The sequence below is a fragment of the Cygnus atratus genome, chromosome 1 (assembly GCF_013377495.2).
Source record: "Cygnus atratus isolate AKBS03 ecotype Queensland, Australia chromosome 1, CAtr_DNAZoo_HiC_assembly, whole genome shotgun sequence".
NCBI classification, from domain to species: Eukaryota; Metazoa; Chordata; class Aves; order Anseriformes; family Anatidae; genus Cygnus; species Cygnus atratus.
Genome location: NC_066362.1, coordinates 85673449 through 85696266, shown reverse-complemented (window position 1 = coordinate 85696266; position 22818 = coordinate 85673449). Strand labels below are relative to the sequence as shown.

General features: G+C 52.4%; 1 protein-coding gene across 3 annotated transcripts in view; it reads left to right on the top strand.

Annotated features, from left to right (window-relative positions):
• The first annotated feature begins 2213 nt into the window (after positions 1 to 2213).
• Positions 2214 to 22818, top strand: part of BCL9 (BCL9 transcription coactivator) — a 67341-nt gene continuing 46736 nt past the window's right edge. The window contains exon 1 of one of the 3 annotated variants that reach the window (XM_035540669.2): positions 2214 to 3387. The gene's annotated coding sequence lies outside the window, so the exon portion shown is untranslated. Of the gene's footprint in view, positions 3388 to 16875; positions 17022 to 22818 lie in introns of those variants that run through there. The other 2 variants (XM_050708084.1, XM_050708081.1) reach the window with 2 other exon arrangements.

Genomic DNA, 22818 nt, shown 5'->3' with positions numbered 1-22818 from the left:
TAAGCCTTAGCCATCAGCAATTTCAAATGGCTCAGCACTTCTGGGATGTCCCACGGCTACTGAAGCTCTCCTGCTTGGATTGCTGTTGCAATCCAGAAGCTGCTCTTCATGTGGAGCGTGCTTTGATTGGACTGAGCCTGTTCCTTATGGGCTTCTCTACCTGCTTTATGGGTGAGATTCAGAAGATATGCTCAGCCACAAGTAGAACAGAAACCTCTGAGCAATGCATTGGCAAACTAATTCACCCTCCCTCCTCGCTTCTGCCCCTTTGTGACTTTTGGTTAAGCCCTTGCCTGAGGCATGGTGTGAGCTTGCTGGGATGTTAGCTTTGTAGCAGCTTGTTCTCAAAAGGTCCCTCACGGAGGTGTGCTCCGACCTTACCTCTGCTTAGTACCTTACCTGTGTTTCGGCATATAGGGTATATGTGGCACAGTCCAGGCCACAAAGGAATATTCTCACACTAAAAAATACTGTCATGTTCTTCCCCCTGACATCCCAACCAGAAAACTAGTAGGAAACTTGGTGCAAAGGTCCCATTCATCTTTGTGTTGCAGCTAAGTTGGCCCCTCGCATCTTAAGCAATGTTTCTGCCATATTTTACTTCCTGCAAAATCTGTAAGACCCATTCTTTTCAGTGTCTAATGCATCAAGTTTTATGTGAAGTAGCTTGCAGCTGTCTTGCTGCGTTTGTGTGTGCCTCCTAGCCTGCTTCCAGAACACGTACATCTTCATTGACAGGTAACCCAGGTATCCCTCCCCTCCACGCAGTGTGCGCTGTGGACATACCCCTCTCTGCTTACTTCCCAGTCCCTCTCTAGGGGCTGTTTGCAGTCTTTGAGAGGTTTAAGTGTTTCTCTTGGGAGTGTGCGGCTGTGGTGAGGGTGTGAAGAGATGCATTTAGCTAAGCTGTGTCTACGCTGAGCGCAGAGGTACAGATAAATGCCCACATTTTCACGGTGCAGTTGCAGCAGGCAGCATCTGGCTCCGTGGTGCAGAGAGAAGCAACTGGGAGCTGCCTGGCTTGGGAGAGACATCCAGGATTTTCTGAGCAGCATGAGCCCACTGAGGAACGTGTCCTCAGAGGCAATGTCTGACAGCTATCCCACTCGCATGAGGCGCCACATGTCGAGGAATTTAATGTGAGTACAGTGGGCCAGGTTTGCATTTCGCCTGCTGCCTCTTCACACTTCCAGAATGCTGCAAAAAGGCCCAAGTGTAAAAGGGAAGGCAGCCCCTTGCAGTCATGCTTTGTGCCACTGGAAATCCTGCAGGCTCTTGTTGCCATATGCTGCAGGTTGTTTGGGGAGGGAAGGCGCTCTCATGCCTCTCCTGTTAGCCTTTTATTCTGCGTAACGGGTTCGGGGTTGGTGATGACAGCTTTGCACCTAGGGGTAAGATGGTTCGTTCAGATTGGGCACCTGTTGTTCCCTCGTCCTCTCTGGCTGAGGATACAGCTCCTTTAAATGCTGTATTTATTACCTACTCCCTGAGCAAGAAATCAGACTGCAAAGGAGGCGAGGAGGTACAACATGTAAAAAACATGTCCTCCCACTCTCCCTCTTCTGCAGGATAGGCTATGTTTGACTTCACACTTGAGGAAGCAGCTGAGAAATTCTTCAGATGTTTAAACATTTCAAACAGTTTGGATGTGTAAATGTCCTAGATTTTTAAAAAATTTTTGCAGAAGTGCTTGAGTTACAAAGTGGACCACAAAATGTTTGTGGAAATGTTCCTACCCTTCTGTTACCCTGTTATTCATTCTGATGTCACTGAGGGAGGTGGGGTGGCAATTTTAGGGCAACAGGGAGGGAAATGGGTGTTTCAAAGCAAATTTCTTATCTGTAGAAAGGACGTAGTACACTTGCTGTTTTTGGTTTCCGTTGTTTTAGAGAGAATACTTCATTTCTGTGAAAATTTGCCATCTCTGTTTAATTGCATTTACGTCTCAAGTGATGCTTTCTCTCTGAGGGCTGCATTTCTAGTGACCCTGCGCTGAGGCTTGGGCTAATCAAAGATCACTGGCAAATCCGAAAGGGAGAGTTTCCAACGCTGGTAAATCATGATTTAGTAATCCAGAATGCATAATGCTGCTTCTCAGTGATTCTCAGCTTCAGTTTCACATTCAGCAGCGTGGATGCGAGCGATTTTTTTTTTTTTTCCTTCGCTGTGTAGTAAATATGGTGTTTGTGAGAGGTCCTGGTCTGACAGCCCTGGAAAATGAGCCCTGTGTAAGCCCTCAGCGGAGAGGCAAAAGATGCAAGCTACAGGCTGTTCTTCTCATCCGGTTTCAATGATGGAAGAGGAAATAGAGTTTATACAAAACCTAGCCCAACCCCCAGAAACATCTTGCTTTGTTTATGTTCTGAGCTGTTTGGAAGAGCTATTCAGGCATTTCTCCATCTGACTGACTTTACATCTATTCCTTGATCTCATCGAGAAATCTGGCTTTTAGCTCCTGCTCGCGACGCTCCGATTTTCTCTCTCTCTCGCTCTGCTCTCCTGTGTTTGAAAGATCCATGTATAACATGATTATGCAACCATGCAAATGGACACAGCTCTTTCCATTTACTGCAAACCGCCCTTCAGGTCTCCCTTTATGAAAATAAAATTCAGTGAGAGATGCCGTAGAGTGTAGCAGGGAGTTTCGTGTGGCTGGGCTCGAACGTGTGAAGGCGACATCAGGGGTGGGAGCAGACGATCCGCAGTAAACCACCGCGCCAGTATCTATCCACAGGAACCAGCATCAGTTAATAGGCTCAGACAGTTCAACTCTGAATCCTTTCCCCCTAGGAAATGGCAGATACTCGCCTTCCTGGCTGCTTCCCCAGCTGGAGGTCTTTTCCCCCAGCCCAGAGTCGCAGGGAAATCAGCAGAGCAGCTCTCCCAGAAGGGTAACTCGCACCCTCCCGCTGTAAACACGCCGTCCTTTCTCCGCTCTGCACCCAGGCGGGAAGGCCCTGGGATGCAGTTAGCTTCTGCGCCCGGGTTTGGCACGAGCGCTCCCAGCCCTGGGCCCAGGGTGATTTTTTTGCCCTGTGGGGATGAACCCGCCTCTCAAATTGCTCCTGTTGCCTGGAGGAGGAGTTAGCAAGTCCCTCATGGACAGGCGATCTCTTGGGGGCTGGCTTTGCCCAAACTAATCTTCCTGCTTTATCGCAGGGATGATACGTCTTATGCTAATGTACTGTAATACCCCTAAGTTGGGGGGTGATGGTGGGATATAACTCTGTTAGCCGTGTTTTTGCTTCTCTTCTATTCCATCCAGTTTCCCCTACCTTCAGGCTTCAAAAAAATTTGGCGTAAAGCTCGCGCTGCTTGGCTGGTGGTTCAGGATGCCGTGGCCACCTCTCGTTGTCCCTGTGAGGGAAGATGCCCCTCTCTGCTGCGGTAAGAGCCAGACCTGTTCGGTTCCTGTGGCCTTTCCCATCGCAGCGCCCGAGTCCCTCGTCCCAGGGGGTGATCCCGTGGATTGTCCTCGTCTTACCCACGCCGAGAGCGGAGGCGCAGGGCGGGTGAGGTCCGCAACCCTGTGCCTGCCTTGCGCGGGCACCCCCTTCTTCGCTCGCCGGTGGCGGTGCCGCGTTACTGCCTGCACGGTGACAGGGAAGCGGCGCCTCTCCTCCTTCGGGAGAGCTCGGTTTCCACTTCCCTCGCCTCCAGGGGCCGTCTGGCCGGCGGGGCGCCCCACGGCAGTGCCGGGGCCGCCAGGGGGCAGGCGCGGCTCGGCCCCGCTCTCAGCGGGGGCAGCCCGGGGGTGCCCGGCCCGGGGCTTGTGCCCACCGCGGGGCAGCGATCCGGGGCTGGAGGAGGGCACCTGCCGTTCTCCTGCCTTTTTCCCTTCCTAATTTGTTTCCCTCTTAGGAGGGGGGTCGTTGTTGCATCCCCTCCTCCCGGGGCGCCCCCGAGGCTCGCATTTCGCCTGCGCCCCCTGCTCGCTGCCCTCCCCGGCTGCCTCTCCGGTTCCTCCCGCTCCCCCTGTCAGATGCGTGTAGCCTGGCGTGTTGCTCTGTTTCTCTCCCTGCCACGCAGCCCTCCCTCTGTGCAGCTCTCTCCATGAAATGGAGCTGAACAATTGCACCGGAGAAGCTTTTTCTGTTCCTGCCATATGTCCGTGCGCCGAGACACCATTTCTCTTGCAGTGTTTGGAACGCGTTTGTGCTGGAAACGCTAGGACGATAACAAAACTGGGGATTTCTGCCTCTGCCTTTTTGGGTTGTGATGAGATTTGAAGGCGAACGTGAATGAGACTTGATGGATGGTTGTACTGATGTTTTGAGCTGATTTAATTCAGAATTATCTCAGATGTCCGGCCCTGCCGCTGATGGGAGGACCTCTCAGGAGGAAAGGAGAGCACCCCCCAAATGTTACCCATCATCTGAGCGCCAAGGCAACATACCAAGTCACTGAAGTGGTATCATCCTTCTTCCCCCCTTCCCCCTCACCCCCTTTTTCTTTTCTTTTGGAAATAAATAGGGTTCTTCAATCAAAGAACCTCTAATAACGCCCAGTTCCTTAAACACGAAAAGTTGCTGTCTGCAGGGCAGCTGAAACGGTGGTGGCCGTGATCAGTGTAAGCTGCCCTGTTCATCTAAATATGGTGTTAACTGAGGCTGCCTCTGCAGCACAGGACTCCGCTTTGCCCCCCTGAAATCCCTCTTGGAGTGCCCGGTAGGTCTGTCCCCCCTCACGCACGGGGGATGCACAGCCCTGTGTCCTCCTCATAAAAAGCAGCTTTGAGGCTGGGAGCTGTGCTGCCCTGTAATTAATGTGCGCTTAGCCTCAAATACTCAGTGACAACAACTTAAATGTCAACATTCCTGGTTAATCCCTTGCTAACAAAATATGCCTGGAAAGAGAAGGCTCTGCATAATCTCCAGTGAGCAAGATCTTATTTTAGCAGTGCTAGTACTTGGGAGATTTCCCCTGCCTGACCAATGACACCGAAAGACTGGCTTTGTTAATCAGGGCTGTAAATGATGCGTTTGATCCCCTTAGCGAAGAAACCCACTGCATGTGGCGGAGCATGCAAACTCTCCTCTCTGTCCAAGCCCTCCTCCAGAGCAGCAGTAGGCTGGTCTTCCTGGGTGTTGGCTGCGTGACAAGGGAAGTGATTTCTATCCTCTGATGTTTGCTGCTCTCCTCTCTGTTCAGCAAGACGTCCGCAGATTCTTCCCAAGTCACGTTTTCCAGCCAAAACAGCTAGCAGCATTAAAAAGAAAATTTTATGGGGAAATTGGTTTCAGTGTCTTCTCAGGCATATAGGAGCAGGGACCTCGGACATGTTTAGATTTCTCTCTTTATCTGGCTGAACCAGCCTCACGTTTATCCTGAGGACTCCAGGCAGCCTGTGGGTGGTATTTGTGTTGTCTCCTTGCAGCTGTTTCGAGCACTCAGGTGAAAGGCCGAGCAGCTGAGGTGAGGAGATGAAGGTCCTCACTGTCCAAAGCAGCCTGATGTTTTCAGTGCCCTGGCTCTCTTCTGGCAGGACACCTGCGTGTCCAAGGCTCAGGGTCCACAAAGGCAGGGCAGCAGCATCCCCCCAGCAGGTGCAAACACAGGACTTCTTGCCTGGGGTGGATGAGTGCAGTCCCCATGTCCCCTGGTTACTTGTGTCTGTTATGCACCAGCACGTGTTGGGGAATTTCTCCATTCTGCCTGTGTCTTGCTGTCACTGGGTTGCTGTATGTCAACGTCACCTTGTACTTGATGGTAAAACTATATCCTCTTCTTTCCCTTGTAATTTGTGGCTTTTTTTTTCCTGTTCCTCACCTCCTTTCTGAAAGGTATGTGGTGGGCATTCTCCTCCCCAATATTTTAGTCTTTCATATCACTCTGGCTTCCACTCACCTTTGTTCCCATTCCACCTCTTTCATTCTGCTTTGTTCTTCTCTCTCCACTTTTCATGAAAGCCTCTTCCTTCCCTTCTGTATTTTCTTTTAGAAACCTATCGATCTCCTTTTTTCCAGTCCTTCCTGTCTCTCCTCACCTGCTCCTCACCTCTCAGGTGAGGGCCTCTGCTCTGCTGGGCCTCTGAGCCTGGCTGGGATGGAAGCGACGAGGGCCTTCTTCAGCTCAAGTAACACGGAGAGACGTGACTTCTGGGGTAGGATGGGCTCCTAATTATTGGGGAATGAGTCTAAGATGCTTGAATCCAAATAACTGCTAGAGCTGTCTTTGTGTAGCCCTGAGCCACCCTCTTATCGTCTTGCTGTGCCAAAACAAGTGCAGTATATGCAGGCTCTGGAGATAATTAGGTATTTTTTAAACATCCATTCTTTTGCAGAGCCATCTTTCCCTGCCCTTGCTCTATTCCTGACTCTCTTCCCATTTACTGCGACTGTTTTCTGTTTTTGCTCTCGACAAAGAGTTGTGGGCTTAGAGGCTGCTCTTGTAGCTGTGGACGTAAAATGCCTGCTGCGTGGTGCTTGTAATGGAAGAACCGTTCCTGGAAATTAACTAATTCTCAGACCTAACTAATTAACTTTGCAGCCCCACAGAGCGGCGGAGGAGTGTCAGGCTGGCTTTATTGCTGAGGGCGCTGGGAGAGGGAGAAGGGAGGTGGGCAGACCTCTGCTGGCATCCCAGCTCTTCCTCTGGACCCTGTGACCATAAGCAAGTCACATCCCTGCTCCTCTTCCCCGTGTCCTCACTCCTTTCTTTAGTCGAGTTGCTCAGGGCAGGAACTGCTTCTTGCTATTTAGTGTCTTGTACAGGGAGGCCTTGACCTTGGCGGGGGCACTGATTGTTGCTGTTACACAAACAGATATTAGACAAAATTATGGAGCCACGTAGCTACAGATGTATGTTTGTTCCTTTCTGGACTTTTTTCCTTTATCTCTGCCTCCAGGAGAACGGGTTTGATGCAGGAAAGTTGATTCCTCCGTAGCAGCACTACATCTCTGTTTTCCCCTCACCCCAGTCCTCCCTGAATCCAGAGAAAAGATTCCTACTGGGATGCACTGGAAATGGACCGGGCTCTTCCAAGGCGAGAAGTGCAGTTTTGACATCATGACTGTTGGTATTTAGAGTACGGTGAGAGCCAAGCAAGGTTGCCCACGCTATTTCAAGGCTAGGTGTTTGACAGGAAAGGTTTCCTGCAGGGTGTGTTCCGATGGAGGCCCAGTATGTCCACGCTGACCACTCTGTTTTGTGCGGCCTTGTTTTTCTCCTCGCATGCTTGCAGCTGGGGCTCCCCAGGGAGCTCTGCTGGGCACCTGTGCCACGGCTGCCGGCAGAGCGTGGAAGGGTTGAGCCTGCTCCCCAGAGGCCTGCAGGGAGGCTGCCAGGAGCTCCCCCGGCCCTCAGGAGGGTTGCTGCTTCCTTCCACCCAGCATCTGCCGCCGAGCAGTGCCTGCAGCTTGTCCTCGCTGGGATGCCAATCAGCACTGGGGCTTGCCGAGCAAACATGACCCGGATGGCTTTCCGAGTCTCAGGGCTGGCTGTAAGCACTCCAGTGGGGAAGGGGCAGCCAGAATACGCACACCAGAAAAGCTCTGTTTTGCTGTGTCCCAGTGGATCGAGGTGGTGACAGCTGGTGCTGTTTGGGATCAGGGATCGTGCCTGATGTCACGGCTGCACGCGCTCCCAGCTGACATGCGGAGCTGAGCGTTGCTGGGACCATATCCAGTGTGTGCAGAGGCAGTCAGGCTGGAGACCTAGAAGGAGAAGAGGAAGCAGAATAATTGTTGGGTGAGGAGGAAATATATTCAGCTCCTTTATTGAGGCTTGCCTTCCTGCAGGACTGCTAGGCTGTGATCGCTGAATGCGAGTTCTGGCCACCAGGGACAACAGCGTGGGAGCTTTTCTGACAGCTGACGGAAACCCGAGGAGAAAGCTCGGAGTCAGTCAGCGCTCATGGAAGGGACGCACCACGATGACTGCCAGCCTGGGAGCATGTCTGTGTGTGCTGAGGGAAGTGATTGTGCCCCTGTACTCGGCTCTGGTGAGGCCGCACCTCGAGTACTGTGTTCAGTTTTGGGCCCCTCGCTACAGGAAGGACATGGACGTGCTCGAGCGAGTCCAGAGAAGGGCGACCAAGCTGGTGAGGGGTCTGGAGAACAAGTCTTACGAGGAGCGGCTGAGGGAGCTGGGCTTGTTCAGCCTGGAGAAGAGGAGGCTCAGGGGCGACCTTATCGCTCTCTACAGTTACCTTAAAGGAGGCTGTAGTGAGGTGGGGGTTGGTCTGTTCTCCCACGTGCCTGGTGACAGGACAAGGGGGAATGGGCGAAAGTTGCGACGGGAGTTTTAGGTTGGATGTTAGGAAGTACTTCTTTACCGAAAGGGTTATTAAGCATTGGAACGGGCTGCCCAGGGAGGTGGTGGAGTCACCATCCCTGGAGGTCTTTAAGAGATGTTTAGATGTAGAGCTTAGCGATATGGTTTAGTGGAGTACTTAGTGTTAGGTCGGAGGTTGGACTCGATGATCTTGAGGTCTCTTCCAACCTAGAAATCTGTGTGTCTGTGTCTGAGGCATGCCCTGCTCTGGCACAGGTGACAAAGTGTACCTGAGACCATTCTAGGGTGAGCCCTCTGGAGTCCTCCATCAGAAACAAAAATCCTGATGGCACTCATTCCTCCTCCTGCTCTCTCTGCATATTGGAGGCATCCTGACACTGTGACACACAGGGTGAATGGACGTGCCAGTGAAGACCCAAACCGCTTTCCCCAGCACCACCATGAAGTCCTGAGGACCCCCTAGCTCAGGTCTTGATCCTGTGGGATTGATTCATGCTTGCTTTTTGAAGCTGTGCACGAAGCAGTAAGGATAAGGCTCACTACTAAGGCACGCTGCTTGACTGAGGAAGCAGGACTAGTACCGGACCCAAGAGGGCTCACGTCCCACCAGCCATGCTATGCCTTGTGCTCTGGTACAGAGTTAGCAGCAGCAGAGCTAACTGCCACATAGGTGTCGGCATCACTGGGGTAGCAAACCCTGCAGGGCCATGCAGGTGGGCTCCTCAGGGTACCAGCTGACTTGCCATCTGGGCAATGTGCGGTTTTGGTAAGGACTGTCCCTGGTTTGTGAACCCTGCCTTGCTTCCTGAGGATCACTCCAGTATTGCTGTGGTTGGTGAGTGAGAACCTGTAGAGAATCTGAAGACAAGTGGAGGTAACTGCAGTGTTGAGAGTCTTGACTTCGTAGCTTTGTCCCACAGGACAAAGCAGAGCAGGTGGTCAGAGGTCAGCTGTGAGGGCAGAGCCAAAGCAGAAGCAATGCAGGAATTAGCCTGGCAAACCACTGCTTGTGGTTCAAGACCAAGGAGCCGCCCTTGTACCTTCAAGTTCTGCCAGGCTACCAAGGCTGGTGGTGATGGCAGCCTCACCTACACGGCTCGTACAGGACCTGCTCATGATGAATTTGGAGCGGGTAGCTCAGGCAAACTATAGCAGAGAGCCATTACTGTTGCACAGCTTTTTCTGCCACAAAAGTAATGATTTTTTTGTTAATTTGCCTGACAATAGCAACAGAGATTTGAGCAGGAAAAAAAAAAAGATGCAGCTCTGGCACAGGCTGCCCAGAGAAGCTGTGGATGCCCCATCCCTGGAGGTGCTCAAGGCCAGGCTGGATGGGGCTTTGGGCAGCCTGGTCTGGTGGGAGGTGTCCCTGCCCATGGCAGGGAGTTGGAACTGGGTGGTCTTTAAGGTCCCTTCCAACCCAAACCATTCTGTGGCTCTGTGATTATCAGAGCTGCTTTTGCAAGGAGTGGTGTGCAGGCAGTGGTGCTGGTGCTGGTGACCTGCTGCGAGTGCTGGCTGCTCCCCGGGGAAGGCGGCTGCTGTCCTGGCCGAGGACTGTCAGCTCCAGTCCCTGCCCCAGGGAGGAGAGAGCTGCGTGTGCAGCTGCAGCGTTGGGCAAGGGAAGTTAATGAAAAACAGAAACAGTTCAAGCCCAATGTGGTGGGGGAAACGCTAACAATGTTACGAGCTGGGAGCTTGTAACAGTCTCGCTAGTGAAATAACTGCTAGTGAAATCACTGAGTTTTTTTTCTCTTTTTGGTTTGGACACAGAAGTTCTCCAGCGTGTTCTACTGGGGCCAACAATATTCTTCAGTGTCAACAGGGTCTGGGTTGAGCCAACATTTTTTCTGCTAAGCACTACCAGGGAAAGGGAAGCAGCAGCACGTTACATCCCCTTCCCACGCGGCACGGCAGCAGCGGCAGTCGTCAGGAGCAGCTACTGACAGCCTCCCTGGTCAGCGGGTAGGCAGAGGGTGTGTGGGTGTCCCAGGCAGGGCAGCAGTGGCACTCGGGGCTGTGCCGTCCCCCTTTCCCAGCAGAAGTCCTTCGGACGAGCGCACTGTTAAATGGCACCCTTTGGAGAGGGAGGCAGGGAGGGCTGGAACAAGTCTTTTTTTCCCCTGGGAGGTGGCAGAGCACATTCTGGATAATTATTTCACGCTGCTTGGGAGCCATGCATAGTTTGGTTTCTCTTTGGTAGCCTTAATTGTGTCTTAAGGTGCCTAGAGCCTTATATTGGCATCTTTATTTATTTAAATACAAATGAAGGCATTAAATCAATTGTTCCTTTTTCTTTGCTCTCTCTTATCATTGTTTCTATCAAGTACTCTTAACTGTACCAGGCTTTTGCTTTTTCAGCTGAATCAGGTACACCAAGCAAGAGTCCTACGCTGAATTTCCTGCAGACTAAGGAAGGCTGCACTGAGGGAGTGCACACAGAAAGCCTTGCTGTTCTTCTCCTATTGCTATTTCATTTGTATTTTGGGTCATTTCCTAACCTTTGCTGAGCAAGAGTTCCTTCTGTGACCCCCCGCACACCTAACCCTCCTGCAGTACAAAAATAAAGAAAAAAGCTGTGGTGTATCACATTAGTTGAGATCAGGATAGACAGTGTAGCTGAAGGGATAAGAAAACTTTCGTCTGGGTGTGCCAAATCTGTGACTTGGCTATTTTAAGCTCTAGGTCCTGAAGTTAGGAGTGGAGCCTGGGATCCCTGTGTTTTATCATTTTCCTGTAGCAGATACTGTGCCATTTGGTTACAAACTGTGAGTCGAGGCCCTCTCTCCTCGCCAAACTCCATAAAAGATAATTACTCCTGGAGTTCAAGTGGTGGCATGTTTTGCAAGAGATCTGGAAGCCTAGTATGCAACCTCTCAGATAGACACTGTAATTGTGCCTGTGATTACCCTCCTCCTTTTTTGTTCCCAGCAGTTTAAGACGTTCACGCATTGAAAACTTGCTGGAAAAATAAAATCTCTTTCAAAAATGTGCTCATTGAGACCACGCTACCCTGTGCTTTGATTTTGGGTCATTACTTAAGTGTGTGGACTAGTGAAATCTCCGTGTTCACTACCGCACGCCGGTGAAGTCTGCTTATATCGTGATGGTAGCTCGATGAGGGCAAACATGCTGGTTTCCAGAGGTGTGGCTGTATGTCTGCACCACACAGAGGTTGGAACAAGGGACGCTTCTCGTTATGAATTGGGTTTCCCCTGCTTAGAGTCCATACGTTTTCTTTTAAATGTTTATTCTTCTTTGTCTCTGGTGATATCTACCACAGATGGATGCCGGCCTCTCTGCTTGGCCTACATTCTATTGTACTTACCTCATTACTCTCCTAATGATGAGCTGACAAATGCTCTTGCTTGATTTACTGGTGATGTTACAGGTGTTTGGAACACTTGTCAGTGCTGTGCTACTACATGCCTAATTTTTCAAACGGCGAGGTGTGCTGGCTTCCTTTGCAGAGTGTCCATGTGCATTTAACTGCCATAGGCTTTATCACACGCTTGCACCCCAAAGGTTCAGAGCTCTGCCCTTGGATCCCCCCTCCAAAAAAAAAAATCATACCGTATGTGCAGGTGTTGATGTAACTGGCCTTTGGAGAAGTGGGTAGAGAAATGATTGGTAGAGCAGCCCTCCGACTGCTCGTGGACCAAGGATGGTCCAGCACCACCCCTGAGGCAGACAGCAGAGCAGTGGGCGGCCCCCATCCTACTGCCCCTTGCATCTTGGTCCCGGCTGTTACAGCCCCGTGGCACAGGTTTACCCTCCGCCTTCTACCTCTCATATAATTGCCTTCTTAAAGCTGACAAGGATGTTGGCTAATCAACCCCCAGAAAACAGTTTTTGCCAAAACCTGCGTAAGCCCGTGGCTGAGATCAAACAGCTTTTTGACAGGGCGAGTGAGGCAGGCAAGGTCTCCAGGCATCTCACAGCAAGGGAAGAGGAACTGCTTGGAAGGGGAGGAATATCAACATTTCGTGCACATTTCTTCACCAGTTGGGCAGAGCTCTTCTCTTCTTCTGGTTGTGTTGCTAGGAGAGGAGTGCTCTGCCCTCCTTATGGCTATGAATAGCTCGCTCTTGTTTATTCAGCTCAGCTCCGCCTGCTGGTTACAACCACAACCGGCACCATCTCATTGCATGACACCACCATAAAACAATGCAACTGCAACAGGAACAATCCCCCCCTCCAGCTGTGAAGACTTCAGGATACCTTTATCATGCACCGCTTCAGAGCTGTCCTCCTCCTCTCACCACACTTCACAGCGCAGCCCCTCTGCTTCCAGCCAAAGGTCTCTAAATCCAGCCGAACGGAGCACTGTCACCCTCAGAGCGCAAAGTTGAGAGGCAGGACCTGCAAATCAAGGCATTATCTCAGAAATCTGGCTCGAAAATAAGTGCACGATCACTTCAGAGCCCTCCTCTGGAATTCTAGTGTTGGAGTTTTTCAGGAACAAGAAAAGTTACTTTTCCTTTTTTAGTGAAAGCTATGATTCTTGCATAAGCCCATGAATCCAACATCAGGGACTTTAAGAAAAGGAACAGATGGCTTGAAAATTGGCAATAATGGGATTTCTGAGATTTTCTTAAGAATATTTTGTCTGAGGCCTGACCGGGAACGAAGCAGCTATGGCAATGGAATTAAGTTGCAATGACAGTGGGAAAAACTAATTGGGCTCAGCATAGAGACCAAAAGTGCTGCAAAATGGGATGGGGCACAGCATTTCAAAATATCCACCGTGAGGGACAGAGCCATCACAACCAGCGTTATGAGGAGGGATGTGTACGTATGGGCAGACAGAGAGCCATGCCAGTTCGGAGGAGCATATTTTACTCAAACCTCCCAGCTTTCTGGACTGAGAAGAACAGCATAAGGCAAGGAAAAGCAGCATAGATCGGAAGAGATGTGAACGGTTGCTGCACAGGTACAGACGAACCACCCATTGTGAGCTTCCGTGTCTGCATGTTCCCCTGGACATCTCATCTTTCTCCACCTGGGAGTTTTCTGGGGATGAAATCTGACCACCACGTGCGTTTATCCAGAGTTTCCACGTGCCCACCAGGCCTTTCTGATAGCTGGGCTGCTGAACATCCGGAAATTCAGGATAGGTCGACTGCACGCTGGGGAGGTGAACTGTATAGCATGCATGCACTATATCTAATGAGTCCAGGAATTGTCAGACCTGCTGTGCAGATGATCTGCTTGTGTACAGTGTGCCCGGTGTGTTTTAGAGGTGTCTGGTCTGCCTGGCATGCACGGAAGGTCTAAACGGTGCAGGCGTGTGTATTCCTGATTGGAAACGGGACAAGGACAGGGTTGTGGGTTTTTACACATTCTTGTAGAGGAGGTGACAGCTGAATGCTTCAGAGGACAAAAGAAACTTAGGTATATTCATTCATACATATGGAAGCGAGCCTATCCTGCTGCACACTACTTGTTTTACAGGAGCCACCTAATCTCTTGAACTGGAGTTGGAGTCCAGTTGGAGGACAGTGTAAGAGGAGGACAGTGGAAAGGTGTCATTTCTCCCTGCCCCCTCCCAAATCCCAAACATCACATAATCTGAATTAATGGGAGTGCAGGAAAGGAGCATTGCAATTCCTACTTGACAGAAGACAGGGAAATGAGTCCCAGCAATGAGTCAAATAAAGCTCTTAGTCTCCTAAAGCAGGACTTGGGTGAGTTTTAGACACCTGAGCGCAAACTGTGACCCTGTGAGCCCTTGCTCAGCTGATGCCTAGTCCTGGGGACGCCCATCAGATTTGACAGCAAGGCCCCTGGCTTCAGCAGCTCCGCTCTGCACCTGTCTGGGAAAGCCTCCTGCTTGACAGGGCTCAGCATGACAGCAGCAGCAGGAGGATCCAGAAACAAAATGCTGCTTTGCCTGCAGGAGCGTGCCTGCAGGATGGGCGCTGTGCAGAACCCCAAGGAGGCTGATGCTTCCTTTTAAGCTGCAGCGTCCAGAGGGGTTAAAGCACTTGTGGAGGTACAGAAGGCCCAGCCTGTGCTGCCTCCTCTGCCCCAGGGATTTCCTGTCTGCATCTCCCATGGAAGCGCTCCAGCTCCTGAGCTGCAGCTGTTTCAGGAGAGAGGGCATGCTCACCTCTTCTGCCAGGGGCGTTATGCTTTTCTTAAAAGAGTTGTGGCTTCCCTGGGCACACATACACACCAGAGAGGAAGCATCTGCAGGAATCACCAGCCTGGCTGTTCCAGATTTAACCCGAGGAGAGGGGGAAGCCCATGTTGCAGTCCACTCTCAAGTGACCACTTCTGAATTCTACCTGATGCCTCTTTAATGTAAAATTCAGAGAGAGGCGCTGGGCAGAGGGACCCGTGTTTTCCTTCGTACGTGGAGTGCCATGAGATCAATGAGATTAAACATGTGCTTACATGCTGTCCTGAATTGGGGCCATGAGGAGAGCAATGGGAAAGTAAACAGAAGAGAAACGTTATGGAAATGAAGGAAGAGGGAAAATCCGCCCTGCCGAGTGCAGCAGCTCTCATCAGTTGGAAGAAGACATGGCCTCACCCGGAGCTGGTTAGGCACTAGAAAGTCCAGGGACGGGGAGAGAAGACTCTCATCTTCATCGGGATACAAAGACAACCTGAAAAGCTGAGACTTGGAGCAGCAGAGAAAGGCTCTTGGAAAGTCTGTTGGGTACAACAGGCTCAGGAAAGTCTGTTGGGTGCAGCCTTTCCCAGACAAGGTAAGTTTAGCCGTGGGTTGTTTTTCACCTTTAGCAGAATGTGGATACTGGAAACGATCAGGCTTCAACCTGTGTCAGCCCAGAGAGGTTTTGTTCTTCCTTAAAAGACTATCAAGAGACTCAGAAATCCTGAGCTTTTCAGGGGGAGCTTGGGCTGATCCCGGCCTTTATGGCACCCTGACGAGTGCCAAAATGAACTTACCCAGGTCTCTTCTTAAGAGACAAATTCTAGGCTTTGGCTTCTGTCGGACATAAACCCAGGACTCCAGAGCGGCTTTGGTGTATGGAGGCTCGGTGCCCTCATGCACACCGGTAGGCACGTCTGCTGCTGCACATCCCCTTGCAGAGGCTGCAGGAGGTGGCGCTGGGCGTGATGACCGCTCTGCATGTAATCTGGCTTTGCTTTCGGCAGGTTAAGTTGGGGCACTCATCCTCTTCTGAGGACCTGCAGCGCCATGCTCCCAGTGTTTGCCAGCGTTGAGGAGAGCACTTGGGCAGCAGGCACCTCTGGGCCTGCCCTCACTGCGTCCCGCAGCCACTCAGAGGGTCTGACGGGCATCTGTGCCCAAGGCTTTGGTGAAACCATGCTCCACCACCTCCCAGACTGCAAACGGTGTGATTTTGTTTTCCTGCCATTCAAATTCTAGACCGTACGTTCTTCCACCTTTTTGTGTGTTCCGTGTCACCTCAAGTCCTTTCACCCAGATTCCTTGGCACTGCCCTGCTCTTCCAGCTGGGACGTTTGCAAGATTGACTCGGATTTTCCAGCCTGGTTGTGCTTGCCCCCAGCCCGTCTCTCCTTCTGTCTCTCCAGTCGTTCTGGGTTGCAGTCTTTCTCCCCTGCCTGACCTCTATTTCTCTTTCCTGGGAAGCACCTCATTTGCGTCTGTCCCAGTCTCCAAATTGCAAATTAGACCTGTTTAAAATTCTTCACAGTGACACATGGGCTCGTATGAACTTTTTGAGTTCTGGGGGACTGTAGGAGCTCTATTTTTGGGAGGCGGCTTCTCTGTTGAGCCCTTGGGTTCAGAAATCTGCGTTCTCCCTTCTGTTGCAGGTTCGGAAGATGACCTTGGGTAGGTCACTTCATCTGCCTCAATCTGTTTTACTGCTCGTTAAATTTAGATAAAAATACTTGCCCGGGTTAGTGAAATGTCTTTGAGATCATTGGACAAAACCGCTATCCAAGTGGCAATTATTATAATTATTTTTATTAAATGAAACCGGCTGATGCTTGTGCAACACTCTTCAGGGCTCCGCGGCCCTTTTCCACGGAGGCTCGCAGAAAACCCTTTTGTCGTCCCTGGGCAGGGTTGTGTCTCTTGAGACGGGGTTTTGTGGTTTCCTTACGAAACGCGTGACAGCGGTTCGCCCGCTGGGCCCAACGAGGGACTTCTCGTGAACCTGTCTGCGAGGAGGGCAGCCTGGGGACGCGCGCCAGCCACGTGTTGGGTTGGCTTTCGCCAACAGATCCGTGTGGCGAGGGAGCCCCGCGGGGCCGAAGCCACCCGAAACATGAGGCGCCATGGGCGCAGCGTGGCCATTTTGGGTCTGTCGGGCGGTCGTACACCGGCCGTGCTCGGCGACACCGGGGCTTTAATCGCCTTTTAACGGGGCTGGCGCCCGCAGAGCCTTTAGGAAGCCCCCCGGGCCTCCTGGTCGGGGGCTCTGGGGACGGGGCGCCGCCCCCCCCCGCCTCCACGGCGCTCCCCGAGGGGCTGCGGGGCGGCCGAGGGAGCCCGGCGGGGCCGAGGCGGGGCCGGGGCGGGGCGGGGCGGGGGGGGGGCCGCCCGCCTTGCGGCTCGCCAGCAGTGGCGGGAGGCGAGGCGCCGTGCGCCACAGCCGCTTGGCATGAATGCCTGGGCCGTACCAAGCGCCGCGGCGCCCGCGGGGGGAGGCCGCCCCGCCGCCCCGCCGCCCCGCGCAGACAATAGGCCCCGCCGGCCGGCCCCGTAAGTTGCCTTCGTGCCGCCACAGCGCCCGGAGCCAGCGCAGGCCGGGCCGCCTCCCGCTCCCGCCGCCCGCCCGCCCGCCCGCCATGCCGCGCCGCGCGCCCGCCGCCTGAGGCAGGTAAGCAACGGCCGCAACGGCCGCAGCCCCCGGCTGTGGGGACGGCCCGGCGCGGCTCGGCTCGGCTCGGTTCTCCTCGGCCCGGCGGGGGGCGGAAAGTTTTTCGGCGGGCGCCCTGCCTCAGTTTCCCCCGGCGTCCCACCTGTTGGCCGCCCCCCTGCCGCCGCTGAGGGGGGCGGCGGCACCCCCGGGGCTGCTCGCCGGGAGAGGTGCTCCCGCGGCTGGGTTGCGCTTGTCTGTATTTTTTAATATTTATTTTTATTTTATTTATTTATTTTTTTTTAATGCTCTGGGGTTTGGGGAGATGGAGGCTGTCTGCTGTTGGTGTTTATCAGCCGGTAAATACCTGGCTCGGCGGGAGAGTAACAATGTGAAGCCTCGCTTCGCTTGCTCGCCGGAGGTCTTGTGGCGGAGGTGGCGATGTGAGGGAGCTCAAAAAATAAAGGCAGAGGGGGATAAAAAGCAGAGAAACCCCCGTCCTCATGCCCAGCTCTGCAGCGGATTTTGTTAAAAATTTGGAGAATTATATATATATACATTTTCCCTGGAAAGCCTTCCAGTACGTTAGGTGCGTCCTCGTGAGGTCTTTTAAGTTCGTCATCTGCCGCCGTTCGGGTTTCATTGATTCGAGTTGTTTTGCTAAAAAAAATAACCTACAAGCATCCGAGCCGCACAAATGTTCATCATCCTAACGTCCTGACACAGCCTGAGTGAGGCAGGAGCTGGAGGAGGGGGAGAGAGCGGGGATTTGTGCTTTCCCAGGCAGGGCTGGGAGGAGAGCATCGTGTGCTGAGGAATATGAGCAGGAACGGGAGATGGGGGAGGGAGTCTAAATTGTCCTGAGACCCTATTCAATCCAGCAAGGAAGATGGAGGATCTTGCTGCTGCAAAAAAAATGTATACGGCAGAAATCTCAGCCGGCTTCTCCCTGACTTGTTACCTCCCTCTCCAAAATAAATAAATAAGCAGCAGAAGAATCAAAGCAGCAAACCATTACTGGGTGGAACGTTTTCCGTAATACCTTCATCCCGCGCGCTTTGCAGTCGGAGAGTCCAGTGATGGAGGCGTGCAAGAAGCAGGGAGAAAGACTCAGAGGTTTTCAGTCACAGGAGGGGGAAAAGTCTCAGCTCGTGTTTGAAACGAGACTTGTCAGGCACTGAGGTGGGGATAAAAAATGCCTGTGCCAGGCAGCCGGACCTGTGGAGGAGGCAGCTCCGGCTCCTACAGTTTCGATGCTGGGTGGAAAACCAGCGGATAGAGGATGTAGACAGGTGGGGGAGCAGGGAGGAAGGAGGTCTGAAGAAGATCTTGGACAGGCTCCTTGGAGGACTCTGAAAAGAGGGGGAATTCTGAACTCAGTCAGGACACGAGCAAAAATCGAGTGGAGATGAGCTGGATGAGGCGTAGTGGGACTTTGGGCATGGAAGAAAGCAGAGGTCTGGTGTCCTGACTGCAGAGTTTGGGGCAGGCAGCAGGGAAAGATCTGTGTAGCCAGCTTGAGGGCTGATAGCATGTAGGGCCAGGATCGCAGCCAAGGGAATGGGGAAGAGAGCGTGTGGCTTGCCTTTTCCGTAGGTGGTTTGTCTGGTGGGAGATCTTCTGTTGAAATGACTTTGTGAATTCCTGTTAATTTTGTTGGAACCCAGCAACAACAAGGACAAAATACCAGACTTTTCCCCAGCCTTTGTGAATATAGGTGTAGGGGTGAAATCAAACCTCTCGATGACTGCTACCATGCACCCTACCCCTCTGCGTGCATGGAAGCAGCAAATTTGTGCAAACACACCTGTGCGTGTGGCACGTTCTTCCTCCCGAGGGGCAAGGTGCACATGTTGTAAGCATGGTTCCTGCGTGGACACAGCCCAGTTCTCTTGTTTTCCTCAGTTTACATAATAGCTTATTCTGTCAGCATGGCACCGGTAGTATTTTGCAGCCAACTTTGCATGAATTGTGATGCGAGGTGCAGGGCAGCCAAGACTTGAAACCAATACGTGCAACGCTTTAGCTTTTCTGTTCACAACGGCTTTCCTGTGACAGAGCGGAAGACATCACGCACGCAAACAATGCCATAAAAATTTTATGCACATTTACATGCAGAGAGCTGATCTCGGGTCAAACGTACTCCAAGTTGCTCTCTCTGAAGAAGAGGAGAGAAGAAAGGCAGTGCCTGCACGTTGCAGACGGGGCTGGCACGCTGCTCCCACGCATGTGGATGGATCGCACGTATGCATGTTCGACCTTCCCTCACCAGGATCACCTGCCCGAAGTCCAGCCGGGCCGGCGGCGTGGGGAAGTTTTGCCCCTCGGACGGTGATTTGATGCCCTTTCTGCTCCCGCTTTGTGCCGGACGGGCTGGAGCCACAGAAGCTTAACAAGGGAAACCACTAATGAGCCCCTGCTTGGCATGCTGAGAAGAGAGGCCAAGGGCTGAGCGGGCATGAAAACAGCGGTGAGGAGCCCCCGGGCAGAGCCTGAGCCTCGGCAGGGATGCCGGAGAGGCAGAGCCCCTGGAGCCAGCAGCAAGCAGCGGCACTGCAGCGAAGGAGCGTGAGGAGACCATGTTGGGGGGAGGAGAGCAGGCTGCTGTTTCCACATCATCTGAAAACTCAACCTGCTGTCAGGACAGAAGGAAGGCTTGTGCATATTTTATGTCACTTTTCTCCTTCTAGGACAAGCTGCTGATCTGATCAACGATGCACTTTAAAATCCTAGATGCGCCGAGCAGCGAGGATGACTCGAGGCCAGTAACGAGCCTTGGCCTCCTGCCTCGGCTCCTTTGTGGACAGTCAGCTCCATCCCATGCTGCCCTTCCCCGGAGAGCGCCCACACAATTAAACCGCGCACGCCGCTCCTCAACTACAGCATGGGATGTGCCTGGCTGCGTGGAGACGGGGACAGAAAATGGCAACGTGTCAGGGCTGGGGGGGCGGGGAGGGGAGCTGGCCATTTCTTGTGCTGCCTGCTGATGGCTAAAAGGAGGCTAACCGGGTAAATTAGTTTTCCTACGAACTGGTTGCGCGTTGCTCCAGTCAGCTGCTCTCGCCTCTGAGATCTTCGGTGGTAGCTCAGGAGTCGGTGGGGTTGGCAGTAAACAAAACATATTTCACTCCTTCAGCCTGGGTTTTGCGCTGTTTGGGGCTGTCAGGCACGAAGATTTTTCCTCATCGGTTCTTCGGTGCCGCTCCAACGTGGTGGAGCTGCTTGAGTCTCAGATGCTGCTCCTACCCACTGAAGGTGTGAGCATCACAAACGCTCCCTGCCCGGCACCCAAGGGTGCAGGCATCTCGGGCACGGTATTTTTGGTGATAGCCTTGCACACGTAACCACACGCGTTATTCCCGTGTCCTGGAAGCAAGCCCATTGCCCTAAACGCCATTTGGGGACCCCTGGGAGAACGAAAGCTTTTGCTCTGTGGTGTAGACTCGTGTATGGTGGTATTGGAGTCACTGTTGTCCCTGCTTTATCCTTCGCTTGTCCCGTTGGAGAAGGAACGGTCTCAGATGAGGAGGTCTCACAGAACTTGAGGTCTTGACGTTGACTTGATGGGCAGCCTTCGGCAAATTGCTCAGAACCTCGGGTTGATCCTCTGGGATCGGGGCTGCAGGCTGTAAAATGGGAGCAGTCCTCACCTGCCTCCCGAGGCGCGGTGTGCCCGGTTCCCGGCCTGCGCTTCTTTGCGGACAGCGTGGTGGGATCGCACAGCATCGCACAAACAAAGCATGCATTTTTGCACCGAGCGTGACTCATGCTACGATAAATTTTGCTCGAGCTCTGCCTAGGCTCGGTGCTCTGTTGGACAATGAATTCCGTTTTGTCCTTCCAGCACAAAACAGCACAACTTGCCAGTGACATGGACTATACATGTATTCCCATAACAACAATATTATAAACATATGGGGAACCTGGTAGAACAACTGCTGTCCATGTCTCCACACAAAACAAGGAGCCAGTTAACAAAAACTTGAGTGTCTGAGGCTCTATCTCCCCAGACTGTGATCTCATCAGATTTCCCAAGCTAACCACAACCTGGTCACCGCTTGGATTGCAAACTTGGGGGCGGGGGAGAGAGCAGTTTGCAGGAATTGCTGTTTGTGATTCAGTCCGCTTCCCTCTGACTCAGTCCTGAACCATTCCTCGGTAGGGTATTTGGGGATAGTATGCTTAGGACATTGCGCATCAGTTTAGTTCTTGGAATAAATTCTGCAGTGCCCGGGCTCGCTTACAACTGAGTTTGCCCCAGCATCTTTCAGGCAACACGTAAAAAACAAAACTCTGAAAACTGCTTTTGACCGCCGAGGGCTGCATGGTAATTTTTGCAAACGAAGGGGGTGGGGGTGGTCGTAGCCCTGGGCACTTTGCCAGGTTCGAGCTCAGGAAATTGCAGTCTATCTAGGTAAAACTTCCCCTATAGTTTCAATGAAAAAAAGTATTCTTCTCTTACTGTCTTAAACTATGAGCGCTGTGTTTCTCTGGAGCCTTAAACAGATAGTACATTCTAACTAGAGAGCTGGTTACAGTTGCTTGCCGGGAGAATAATTTTTTATGCAAAACCCGGGGCTTTTTTGCATTTTTGGGACGCTTCTCGTTGCAAAATGCTGTGAATATTTTAGGTTATTAGAAGGCTTGATTGGCTATGCGGATCAACATGCAAGTGCGAGGAAATACACTGTTGTGCTGCTTGCACAAGGGGCAGGCAGTTGGCAAAGGCACGTCTTTTCCTACAGCAGAAAAATAAGGACCAGTTTTTTAGTCTGCATCTGTGAGCTGGATTTTGTATGTTTAGCAGCAATTGCTTTTGTAAGCTGCTGCTAAGGCACGTAACTGGCCGTGTGCAATTGCAGTAATGGAATGTGAAAATGCAACTACACACAGACCTGTAATCTTGCATGCAAAATACGGCTGCTCTAGTTCTCCAGGTACAAAAAATGGCCCAAGATTGTGCTCGCCTTTCTGTTTAGCTGCGTTCACCTGCGTTTTTTTAGGTGGCAGCTGTGTGTACGGAGTGCTGAATGATTATCCCTGCTATTTTCGCTCCAAGGAGGAGGAGGAAATTAAATCATTACTAGTGGTCTGGGTAGTACGCCTGTCATGGTAAGGAGAGGGCAAAGCTCTGGGGGGTGACAATGATAATTTCATAACTGAAATCCTGAGGAAATGCTTGGAAGCGGGTGAAGAAGAATAGCGAAGCGGTGACCTCCCCTTCCCGCTTCAGCCCCGGTGTATTTAACCACCCAGTCAGTTAATGATGCCAGGAGCTGGCCTCGCCTTCTGCCAAGCCCGGAGCTCTCAGGGCTGGCTAAAAGAGACGTGTGCTCCAGCACAGATGGGCGCGGGGCCGAATATCGACAGCGGCAGGGCGCCTCCAGCCCGGGGCAGCGACGAGGCGCTGGTGGCCGGTGGGGACGTGCGGCAGTAGCTCACTTGCTCTGCCACTTGGCTCTGGGGCTTCTCTGGTGACACCGGTAACAAAGGGCTGCTCAGCAGAGGTGATACGGATCGCTGGCAGCTGAATGGAGCCCGCTAAACCCGAGTCACCCGCACTTCTTGCCAGCCCTGGAGCTTGGGTGTCACTGTCCGTTCACTGGTTGGGGTGGCTTTGGACAGTCCACCCCCCAAAAAAGGAGGTTGCACCTTTTCTACGAGGCTGGGAAGCAAGGATTCCTTCCTATTGAAAAACGTGCTTATATTTCGGGGTTATTTCTTGCCATCCTGGGTCCTTGACTGCAGTCATTTCCATTGTGCACGGTGCTCATTGTAATTGAATCTATCGATGTATATTTAATACAGTTGGCACTGC